The 12222-nt window shown below is 41.0% G+C and overlaps 1 non-coding gene across 1 annotated transcript; it reads right to left on the reverse strand.

The window, feature by feature from the left end:
- Window positions 1-1219: 1219 nt before the first annotated feature.
- Window positions 1220-1338, reverse strand: LOC111734422. Its single transcript, XR_002778446.1, has one exon. It is a non-coding gene; the product is annotated as a 5S ribosomal RNA (ribosomal RNA).
- Between the last annotated feature and the right edge of the window lie 10884 nt (window positions 1339-12222).

Here is a 12222-nt window from a genome sequence, read left to right on the forward strand (position 1 = left end):
GTGCCAAACAGGCATTTAAAAAATGAAAGGAAAATTAACAAAAATTTACTTTCTCTGACGACAGATGTTGGAAAATTTCCTCACTAAACAAGCAGCCTTCGAGAAAGAATGCTGGCCCCAGGAGAGCACCGTCTGGCAATCGCTGCGAAGTGGTCAGCGAGGGGCCTCTTCCCCGGATCGCCGAGTCCGGGGTCGCGCATGTCCCTCCCCGGACGACAGGCGACTCGGGACCTTCTCCTGCGACGCGTCCGGGAAACACGAAGAGAAGGGTGACGCCCTGCGTCCTGCCGACCGCCCCCAGCCACTGCGCCCCTCGCTTCCACCCTCCCCTGTCCCCTCCCCTGTCCCTGCCCCGCCTTGACTGGCAGTGGGCCTCGGCGACACCGGCCAGAGCAGCAGCGGGGTCCGGAGCGGCAGCCATGGACGCGGCCGGCGTGGACGTGCGCTCGCCTCAGCTGCCCGCGCCCCAATCCGGAGGCGTCACCCCACGCGCCACGGCGCTGGCGAGAGAGCGGCCCCAGAGATGAGGCCGTGCAGACCCCTCGCCGGGCAGGGGCTACCAGCGCTCTGAGGTCCCGAGCGCGTGCGCAGGGCTTCGGTGCGGGGGAGGGGGCCGGGAGAGTGCGCGCCCGCCTCGCCCCTTCATCCCGGGCCTTGGCTGGTTGCCGGAGGTGCCAAAGGTCTGGGTGGGCGCTCTCGCATCCTGGGACTGCCCAGGCCCCGGGCCACCCGCCTCCCCAGTCTTGGCCGCTCGGTAAGACCCCGGCCTGGGCGTGGCCCGCCATCCTCTCGGCCACCTGGGCACCTAGGCAGATGTGGCCCTGCCAAGTCCCGGCCTGGCACTGACCCAGACCCACCCCTCCCCTGCGCTCCCCGCCATGGCCGAGCCCAACCTGCCCAAAACCACGCGGAGCCACCAGCGACACCACCAGGCAACGCTTCCATACGAGACCTCGCCCTCTGCCCAGCGCCCTCTGCCCTTGGGGCTCGGCCCCGCGGAGCCTAGGAAGGCAGGGCATGGAGCATTCAGAGGAAACAGCCCACGGCTCTCTGCAGGAGAGCAGGTGAGGGCCGGCGAGGGCGCGGGGCGCGCGGCCATGCGGGCCGCCCTTGGGCTCGGGCGGCTGCCCAGGACCCTCCAGACAGCTTGCGAGCGAGCAGCTCCAGGGACGTCCAGGAGCACCCTGGCTGGAGGGTAGCAAAAGGAGGGAGCGGCAAAAGCCTACAGCACCCGGTATTCCCAGGCGGTCTCCCATCCAAGTACTAACCAAGCCCGACCCTGCTTAGCTTCCGAGATCAGACGAGATCTGGCGCGTTCAGAGTGTTATGGCCATAGACATGAGAGGTTGTCGCCTGCTGCCCCCCGGGCGCCGGAGACGCCTGTGTCCGCAGCGCACCTACTGGGGGGAAGGGAGTTGCGGGGGTTCTGCCAGAGAGGCAGCGGCCAGCAGGCGCCAGCCACGCTAAGGCACCGCGGGCCTTGGCCGGTTCCAGGCAGTGCGAAGGTCTGAGTGGGCAGTCTCGCATCCCTGGACTGGCCCGCAAAAAGATAACTTCTCATGATGACATACACTCATCAGTTATTCATAGGATACACAATGAATGGCGACAAATAATAACTTTTTACGATAACATACATTCAAGTGTTACTCAAGTGATGCCCTGGATGACAGCACAGAATAACTTTTTCTGAGGATATACACTTGAATGCTATTCCCAAAATGTCCACCAGATGGCAGAAGAAAATGCCTTTTTCTAAATTGTACTCTAATGTTATTCTCAAGATGAATACTACATGGTGGCAGAAAATGATTTTGATGATGTCCAACACTCCGATGTTATTCCTAAAATTCCCAGTAGATGGAGGCAGAAAAAAAATTTTTTCTAATGACATACACCAGGGTGTTATTTTTGAAAAGCCCACGAGATGGCAGCAGATAATAATTTTTCATGAAATGCAGTCCTGCGTTATTCCCAATATTCACACAAAATGAGAGAGGATTGAAAATTCTAAACAACATGCCCTTCAGTGTTATTTTTTATATGCACACAAGACAGCAGCAGATGTAAGTTTTCATGACATGCACTGTGGTGTTACTGCCAAAATGCAGACCAGATCGCAGCAGAGAATGAATATTCGTGGTGACCTACACTAGGGTGTTCTTCCTAAAATGCCCACCAGATGGCAGCAGAGAGTAATTTTTTTATTACTTCCACTCTGGTTATTCCAAGATACAAAGTAGATGAGAGCAGAAAATATATCATCATGATGGCATACACTGGGCTGTTATTCCAAAAAATGCCCACAGGATGGCAGCATAAAATTATTTTTATGGTGACATACACTAGTTTGTAATTTTCAAAATGGCATGAAGTGGCAGCAGAAGATAGTTTTTCATGACATGCACTTCCCTGGTTTTCCCAAGATGCACATGAAATGGCCACGGATAGTAACTTTTCACAACGACATGCCCTTAGGTATCATTTTCAAAATGCACACGAAATAGAAGCTGAAGTTATTCTTCATGACATGTGCTGTGATCTTCTTTGCAAAATGCCCACCAGATGGCAGCGGAGAATAACTTTTTTACTTACACTGTTGTGTAATTCCCCCCAAGATTGTACACAAGATTGGGGCAGAAGATGAATTTTCATGACGACCTATGCTAACGTTTTATCCCCCAAATGCCCACTAGATGGTATAAGAAAATAAATTTTTTGATGACATACAACTAGATGAAATTTTCAAAATGCCTACAAGGATAATTTTCATGACATGCACTTCTGTGTTGTTCCAAAGTTTCACACGAAGTGGGAGCAAAGAAAAATATCAAAACAAGATGCCCTTGGGTGTTATTTTTAAATGCACATGAGACGGCAGCAGAGGAAATTTTTCATAACCTGCATTCCTATGTTGTCCCCAGGATTCATACAAAATGGGAGCAGAGAAAAATTTCATAACACCATGCCCTTGGGTGTGATTTTACAAGTACATACAAGATAGCAGCAGAACTGAGTTTTCATGCTATGCCCTGTAGTGTTATTCCCAAAATTCCCACAGGACGGCAGCAAAAGATAGATAATCATGACTACAAACAATGGTGGTTTAATCCTTAAGTGCCCAACAGAAGACAGCAAAAAAATAATTTTCAATTACTTACCATCTACTGTTATTTCCTAAATGCACACTAGATGGCAGCAGAGAATAAATTTTTTATTACTTATGCTCTGATGTTACTCCCAAAATGCCCACCAGATGGCAGAATAGAATGAATATTCATGATGACAAAACCCTGGTGTTATTCCTAACATGCTTACCAGATGGCGGCACAGAATAACTTTTTTTTTCTTACTTTCCGGTGTAACTGTCGAGATGCACACTCTTGTGCAGAAAACAAATTTGCATCTGAACTACACTCGGATTTTATTCCCAAAATTCACACCAAATAGCAGCAGAAAATAAATTATGATGAAATACACCTGGATATTACTTTCAATGTGCCCACAAGATAGTAGCAGAAACAATTTTTCAAGACGTGCAATCCTTGAATTTAACAAGATGCACACGAATAGGCAAGAGACAAAAACATTTTATGATGACATACCCTTGGATGTTATTAGTAAAGTGCACATGGGATAGCATCTTAAATATATTTTCATGACATGCACTGTGGCATTACTCCCAAAATTACCATTGCATGGAAGCAGAAAATGAATATCCATAATGATAACCACTCAGGTGTTATTTCTAAAGCCCATCAGATGGCCCCAGAGAATAACTATTCATGGTAATGTACACATGACTGTCCTTCCCAAAATGCACACAAGACAGCAGCAGAGAACAAATTTTTCTTACACACACTCTGGTGTTATTTCCAAAATACCCATGAGATTTCAACAGAGAATAACTTTTCATGACATACATGCGTTTTTATTCCCAGGATGCACACAAGACAGTACCAGAGAATAACTTTTCATAATGACATAAACTCAAGCGTTATTCAGGAGAAGCCCACAAAACAATACTAGAGAATAACTTTTTATGACATAAACTCGAGTGTTATTTTTTTTCGGATATTATTTTTCAACAGCACACAAAATAACAGAAAAGAATATACTTGGGTGTTATTCTCGATATGCTCACAAGATGGCAACAGAGAATAACTTTTTGTGATTACGTGTACTCGGGTATTATCCCCCAAATGCACACCAGATGGCAGAAGAGAATAATTTCTCATTACATGCACTCTGGTGTTATTCCCAAGATGCACACGAGATGGAGGAAGACAATAAAAATTCATGATTGCCTACACTCAGGTGCTATGCCTGAGATGCCCATGCAAAGGCAGCGAAGAATAACTTTCATGATGACATACCCTGGAGGATTATTCAAGAGATGCCCACGAGATGGCAGCAGAATATTAATTTTTATAACATACACTCTTGTGTTATTCCCAAGATGCACACACAATGGCAGCAAAAAATAAATTTTATGATGACATACACTTGGGTGTTATTTCAAAAGGCAAAACGAGATGTCAGCAGAGAATAAGTTTTTATCATTCCATAACTTGGGTGTTATTTTAAAGATGCACACGATTGGCAACAAAGAATAATTATTTATGACACACATTCTTCTGTTATTTTCAAAATGCCCACCAAATGTCAGTGGAGAGTAACTTTTTATTACATGCACTCTGGTGTTATTCTCAAGATGCACACGAGATAGAGGCAGAAATTAAGTATTTGTGACTACCTACACTTGGGTGTTATTCCCAAAATGCCCACCAGATGGCAGCAGTAAATAATTTTATAATATGTACTTGTGTATTATTTTCAAAATACCCATGGGATAGCAGCAGGGAATATTTTTCATGACTAGCTTTCCTGTGTTTCCCAAGATGCACATGAAATGGCAGCAGACAAAAATTTTCATAGCAACACTCCCATGGGTGTTATTTTCAAAATGTACATGAGATAGCAGAAATAACATTTTATGACATGCACTGTGGTGTTACTCCCAAAATACCCACAAGATAGCAACAAGACAAACTTTATTACATACATTCTGTTGTTACTCCCAAGATACATATAAGATGGGGGCAGAAAATAAATTTTCATGGTTACCTACACTCAGGTGTTATTCCCAAAATGCCCACCAAATGGCGGCAGAAAAAAAAAATTTATAACATACACTTGAGTGTTATTTTCAAAATGACCAAGAGAGGGCAGTAGAGAAAAACTTTTATGACATGCATTCCTGTGTTTTTCCCAAAGACAAAAATACTCATCGATGGCAGCACATGAAATAGTGGCAGTGAAAAACTTTTCATAAGAACGGTCCCCTGAGCGTTATTTTCAAAATGCACACCAGACAGCAGCAGAAATAACTTTTCATGACCTGCACTGTGGTTTTCTCAAAATGCCCAACAGATAGCAGCAGAAAATGACTATTCAGGATGACAAATGTTTGGGTGTGATTCCTAAAATACCTACCAGATGGCAGCAAAGAATAAATTTTATTACTTACATTATGATGTTATTCTCAAAATTCACATTAGTTGAAGGCAGAAAATACATTTTCATGGTGACCTACAGTCAGATATTATTTCTAAAATGCCCACCACATAGCAGCAGAAAAATTTTTGTGATGACATACACTTGGGAAGAACACAGGCCTGCATGTCATGAATATTATACTCTACTGCTATGTTACTTTATTCCTACTACCCATGACATAGTAGCAGAGAATAACTTTTCATGACATGCACTCTTTTGTGATTCTCAAGATGCACAAGAAATGCCAGCAGAGAAAACCGTTTATAATGACATACCCTTGGATTTTATTTCAAAATGCATATTATATAGCCGCAGAAATAACATTTGATCTCATGCAGGTGGTGTTATTCTCAAAATGCACAACATACGACAGCGTTAAAGAATTTTCATGACAATCACTTAGGTGTTAATCCTAAAATGCCCACCAGATGGCAGCAGTGAATAACTTTTTATTACATACGCTCTGCTGTTATTCGCCAAATGTCCACAGGATGGCAGCAGAGAATAACTATTTATGACATGCAATTCTGTGTTTTACCAAAGAAGCACACAAAATGGCAGCAGACAAAACCATTTTGTAAGGACATGACCGTGTGTGTTAATTTCAAAATGCATATGAGATAGCAGCAGAAATAACTTTGCATGACTTGGACTGTGGTGTTATTCGCAAAACGTCCACCTGATGGCAGGAAAGAATGAATATTCAAGATGACCTACACTTTGGAGTTTTTCCCCAAAAGCCTACCAGATGGCAGCAGAAAATGTATTTTCATGATGGATTGACCTTGGGTGTAATTTTCAACATGTCCACGAGATGGCAGTATAGTATCCAGGACATGCAGGCTTGTGTTCTTCCCAAGATGCACACAGAATTGCAGCAGAAAATCATTTCACAACGACTTGCTCTACGGTGTTAATAAAATGCATAGGAGAAAGCAGTAGAAATAACTTTTCATGACATGCGCTGTGGTGTTATTCCCAAAATTCCCACCAGATGGCAGCAGAGAATGAATATTCATGGTAAAACTCTCTGGTGTCATTCCTAAAATACCCACAGGATGGCAGCAAAGAATAAATTGTATTACACCCGTGTAATTCACAGAATGCACACTACACGAAGACAGGAAATAAATTTTTATGACGACATACACTTGCGAGGTTTTTTTTTTTTTCAAAAAACCCAGATTTGGCAGCAGAAATAACTTTTCATGACTTGTACATGGTGTTATTCCCAAAATGCACTCTATATGGCAGCAGACAAAGTTTTCGTTATGTCATGCCCTTGTATGTTATTTTCGAAATGCCCACGAGATAGCAGCAGAAATAACTTTTCATGACCTGCACCGTGGTGTAACTCCCAAAATGCCCACCAGATGACAGGAAGAATAAATTTTATTATTTACACTCTGGTGTTATTCTCAAGATGCACACTAGACGAAGGCAGATAATGAAAATTCATGACCTACACCAAATTTTATTTCAAAAATGTCCACCAGATGACAGCAAAGAGTAACTTTTTTTATTACATGCATTCTAGTGTTCTTCCCAATATACCCACCAGAGGACAGCAGGAAATAAATTTTAATGATGACATACACTTGGGTGTTATATTGAAAATGCCCACGAGGGGACAGCAGATAAAAACATTCTTGTGTTTTTTCCCAAGATGCATAAAATAGCAGACAGATACTTTTCCTAAAGATAGGAACTCGGGTTATTTTCAAAGTGCACAGGATATGGAATCAGAAATAACTTCTGTTGATCTGCACTGTGGTGTTATTCCCAAATAACCACCGTTGGTAGCAGAGAATGGTTAATAATGATGACAAAAATACCCACCAGATGACATCAAAGAAAATCTATTTTACTTACACTCTAGTGTAATTCCCAATCTTGCACACAAGATTGGGTCACAAATGGATATTCATGGTGACCTAACTTGGGTTTTATTCCCAAATTTCCCGCCAGATGACAGCAGAAAATAAATTTTTATGATGACGTACACCTGGGTGTTGTTTTCAAAATGCCCTCAATGTGACAGCAGAGAGCAATTTTTCACTTCTTGTTTTTCTTAAGATGCACACAAAGTGGCATCAGACAAAACCTTTTCATGAGGACTTGCCCTTGGGTGTTATTTATAAAACACACAAGAGAAAGCAGCAGAAATAACTATTCATGACATGAGCTGTGGTGTAATTCCCAAAATTCCCACCAGATGGCAGCAGAGAATACCATTTTGTTAATTTATGTGTAATTCCTAAGAGGCACACTATATCAGGGTGGAAAATAAATTTTTATGATGACATACACGTGGGCATTATTTTCAAAATGCCCATGAGATGGCAGGAGAGAACAATTTTTCCTGACATTCAATGCATTCCTGTGTTCATCCTAAGTTTAACACAAAAAACAAGCTGGGATAAAAGTTCCGAAATTTCATGCCCAACGGGTACTCTTCTGTCATACACAAAATTCCCACCAGATTGCAACAGGGAATAACATTTAATTACTTCCACTATTGTGTTATTCCAAGATGCACAGTAGATAAGAACAGAAAATATATTTTCATGATGGCATACACTCGGGTTCTATTCCCCAAATGCCCACAGGATCGCAGCAGAAAATACATTTTTATGATAACGGCCACTAGATGGCAGCAGAGAATAATTTTCATAAAATACACTTCCGTGTTTTTCCAAAGATGCACACGAAATGGCAGCGGACAACAACTTTTCATAACGACACACCCTTAGGAATGATTTTCAAAATACACACAGGATAGCAGCTGAAATAATTCTTTGTGACATGTGCTATGGTCTTCTTCCCTAAATGCCCACCAGATGGCAGAAGAGCATGAATATTCATGATGACAAACAGGTATTTTTACTAAAATATACACCAGATGGCAGTACAGAATAGCTATTGCTTACGCTCTGGTGTTATTCCAAAGATGCACAAAGATGGGACAGAAAATGAATATTCATGATAACCTACACTTGAGTGTTATTTCTAAAATGCCCACCAGATGGAAGCAGAAAAAATATTATAATGACATATTTGTGTATTATTTTCAAAATGCATGTAAGATGGCAGCAGGGAATAAATTTTCATGACATACAGGCCTGTGTTTCGTGTGCATCCCAAGATGCACACGAAAAGGCCACTGAAGAAACTGTGCTCAACGACATGCCCTTAGGTATTATTTTCTAACTGCATGAGATAGCAGAAGAAATAACTGTTTCTGACATGCGATATGGAGTTATTTCCGACATTACCACGAGATGGCGGCAGAAATGAACGTTCATGACGAGCTACACAGATGTTGTTCCCAAAGTGCCCACAAGATGGCAGCAGAAAAAAAATTTTATGATGACATGCACCTGGGTGTTATCGAAATGTCCAAGAGATGGCAAAGAACAACTTTTTATGACGTATACTCTAATTTTTATCCCAAGAGTCATTAAAAATGGGTGCAGAGAAAAAAATTATAACGACATACCCTGGGGTGTTATTTTTTAAATACATATGAAATAGTGGCAAAAACTTTTCTTGACAGGCACTGGGGTGTTATTCCCAAAATGACCACCAGATGACAGCACAGAATAAATATTTTCATGATGGCATCACTAGAGTGTTATTCCGAAAATACCCACCAGATAGCAGCAGAGAATAACTTTTTTACTTATGCTCTTGTGTAGTTTCCAAGATGCACCCGAATTGGGGTGGAGGATCTATTTTCATGATGACCTATAGTAAGGTTTTATTCCCAAAATTTGCACCATATGCCGACTGAAAATATTTATTGATAATATACACCTTGAATTAATTTTTTAAATGCCCATAGGATGGCAGTGGAAAATAATTTTCATTATTTACACTCCTGTTTTATTCTCAAGATTCACACAAAATGGGAGCAGAGAAAAATTTCACGACGACGTACCCTGGGGTGTTATTTTTTTACAAGATATAGCAACAGAAATAAGATTTCAGGATATACATGTAAAATGCCCACCAGATGACAACAGAGAATAACTTTTTATTACTTAATTTATGTGTAATTCCCAAGATGCATACTATATCAGGGAGAAAAATACATTTTTATGATGAGATACACCTGAGTATTATTTACAAAATGTCCACAAGATGGAAGGAGAGAACAATTTTTCATGAATTAACACAAAACGGAAGCAGAGATAAAAATTTCATGTCATGCCCAACAGGCACTCTTCTGTCATGTACAAAATCCCACCAGATAGCATTAGAGAATATCATTTAATTACTTCCACTCTGGTGCACAGTAGATGCAAAGTAAATGAGAACAAAAAGTATATTTTCATGATGGCCTTCACTCGGGTGTTATTCCCAAAATGCCCACACGATGACAGCAGACAATAAATTTTTATGATGACATAGACCTGGGTGTGAATTTCAAAATGTCCACAAGATAGCAGGAGAGAACAATTTTTAATGACTTGTACTCTGATTTTATTCCCAAGATTCACTCAAAATGGCAGCAGAGAAAAAACTTATAATGGCATACCGTAGAGTGCTATTTTTTAAATGCACACGAGATAGCAGCAATAAACTTTCTTGACCTGCGCTGTGGTGTTAGTCTCAAAATGCCTACCAAAGGGCAGCAGAGAATGAATTTTCATGATAACAACACACGGGCATTATTCCTAAAATATCCACTAGGTGGCAGTAGATAATAACGTTTTTACTTACTCATGTAATTTCCAAGATGCATGCTAGATTTGTTTAGAAGATGAATTTTCATGATGACCTACAGTAAAGTTTTATTCTCAGAATTCCCACCATATGGCAACGGAAAATATTTGTTGATGAAATACACCAAGAAGTAATTTTCAAAAAGTCCACGAGATGGTAGCAGAGAACAATTTTCATGACTTGCACTACTGTGTTATTCTCAAGATTCACACGAAATGGGAGCAGAGAAAAAAATCATAACGATATACCCTGAGGTGTTATTTTCTAAATGCACATGAGATATAGCAGCAGAAATAAGTTTTCATGATATACACTGTGATGTTATTCCCAAAATGCCCACCAGATGGCAGCACAAAACAAGTTTTTATTATTTACGCTCAGCTATTATATTCACAGGATGCACAGTATATGAGACCAGAAAATACAGTTTCATGATGGCATACACTCGTGTGTTATTCCCATAATGTCTACAGGATGGCAGCAAAGGATAAATATTCATGATGACCTACACCCGGGTGTTATGTTTGAAATGCCCACGAGATGGCTGAAGAAAATAATTTTTCATGACATGCACTCCTGGTTCACCCCAAGATTCACAAAAAATGGGATCAGGGCAAAAATTCAAAACATCATGCCCTTGGGTGTTATTTTCAACATACACATATAGCAGCAGAAATATCTTTTCATGATATTTCTTTTCACTGTGGTGTTATTCCCTAAATGCCTACCAGATGACAGCAGAGTATGAATAATTATGACAGTCGGGTGTTATTCTTAAAATTCCCACAAGAGGGCAGCAGAGAATAACATTTAATTACACTCTATTATTCCAAGATACATGATACATGAGAGAGGAAAAAATATTTTTATGATGGCATACACTTGGGTGTTATTCCAAAGATGTCCATAGATGTCCAAGATGGTAGCGGGAAATAATTTACAAAATATGCACAAAATGGCAGCAGAAAATCACTTCATGACATGCAGTCTCGTGTTATTCCCAAGATGCACATGAGATGGCAGCAAACTAAAACTTTTCTAAACGACATGCCCTTGGGTTTATTTTCCTAACGCACAAGAGATAGCGGAAATAACATTTTACGACATGCACTGTGGTGTTATTCCCCAAATGCCCAACAGATGGCAGTAAAAATTAATATTTTATGCAGACAAATACTTGAGTGTATTTTCAAAATGCACACGAGATGGCAGCGGAGAATCACTTCATGAAATGCTCTCCTGTGTTTTTCCCAAGATGCACACGATATGGCAGTAGACAAACACTTTTCATAACGACATTCCTTTGGGTTTATTTTCAGAATGCACATGAGATTGCAGCCCAAATAACATTTTATGACATTATCTGTGGTGCTATTCCCAAAGTACCCACCAGATGGCGGCTGAGAATAATAGTTCATGATGACAAACACTGGGCTCTTTGTCAAAAATGCCGACCGGATGGCAGGAGAGAATAACTGGTTTAATTACACTCTGGTGGAATTCCCAAAATGCACTCAGGATGAGGGCAGAAAACGAATTTTCATGATGACATACACACGAGTTTTATTCCCAAAATGCCCACCAGATGACAGCAGAAAACAAATTTTATGATGACGTACACTTGGCCGTTATTTTCAAAATGCCCACGTGATGGCATCAGGGAACAATTTTGTCATGGCATGCACTCCTCGTTTTTCCCAAGATGCATTCTGAAAGGCAGCAGACAAAATATTTCATGACAACATACCCTTGGGTGTCATCTGTAAAATGTACATGAGATAGCAGCTGAAATATCTTTTCATGACATACATTGTGGTATTTGTGCCAAAATGCACACCAAACGCAACAATGAATATTCATTATGAGAACAAGTGGGTGTTAATCCTAAAATGCACACCATATGGCAGCAGATAATAACTTTTTATTATTTATATA

Source organism: Pteropus vampyrus, unplaced genomic scaffold (genome assembly GCF_000151845.1).
Source record: "Pteropus vampyrus isolate Shadow unplaced genomic scaffold, Pvam_2.0 Scaffold1180, whole genome shotgun sequence".
Classification (NCBI taxonomy): domain Eukaryota; kingdom Metazoa; phylum Chordata; class Mammalia; order Chiroptera; family Pteropodidae; genus Pteropus; species Pteropus vampyrus.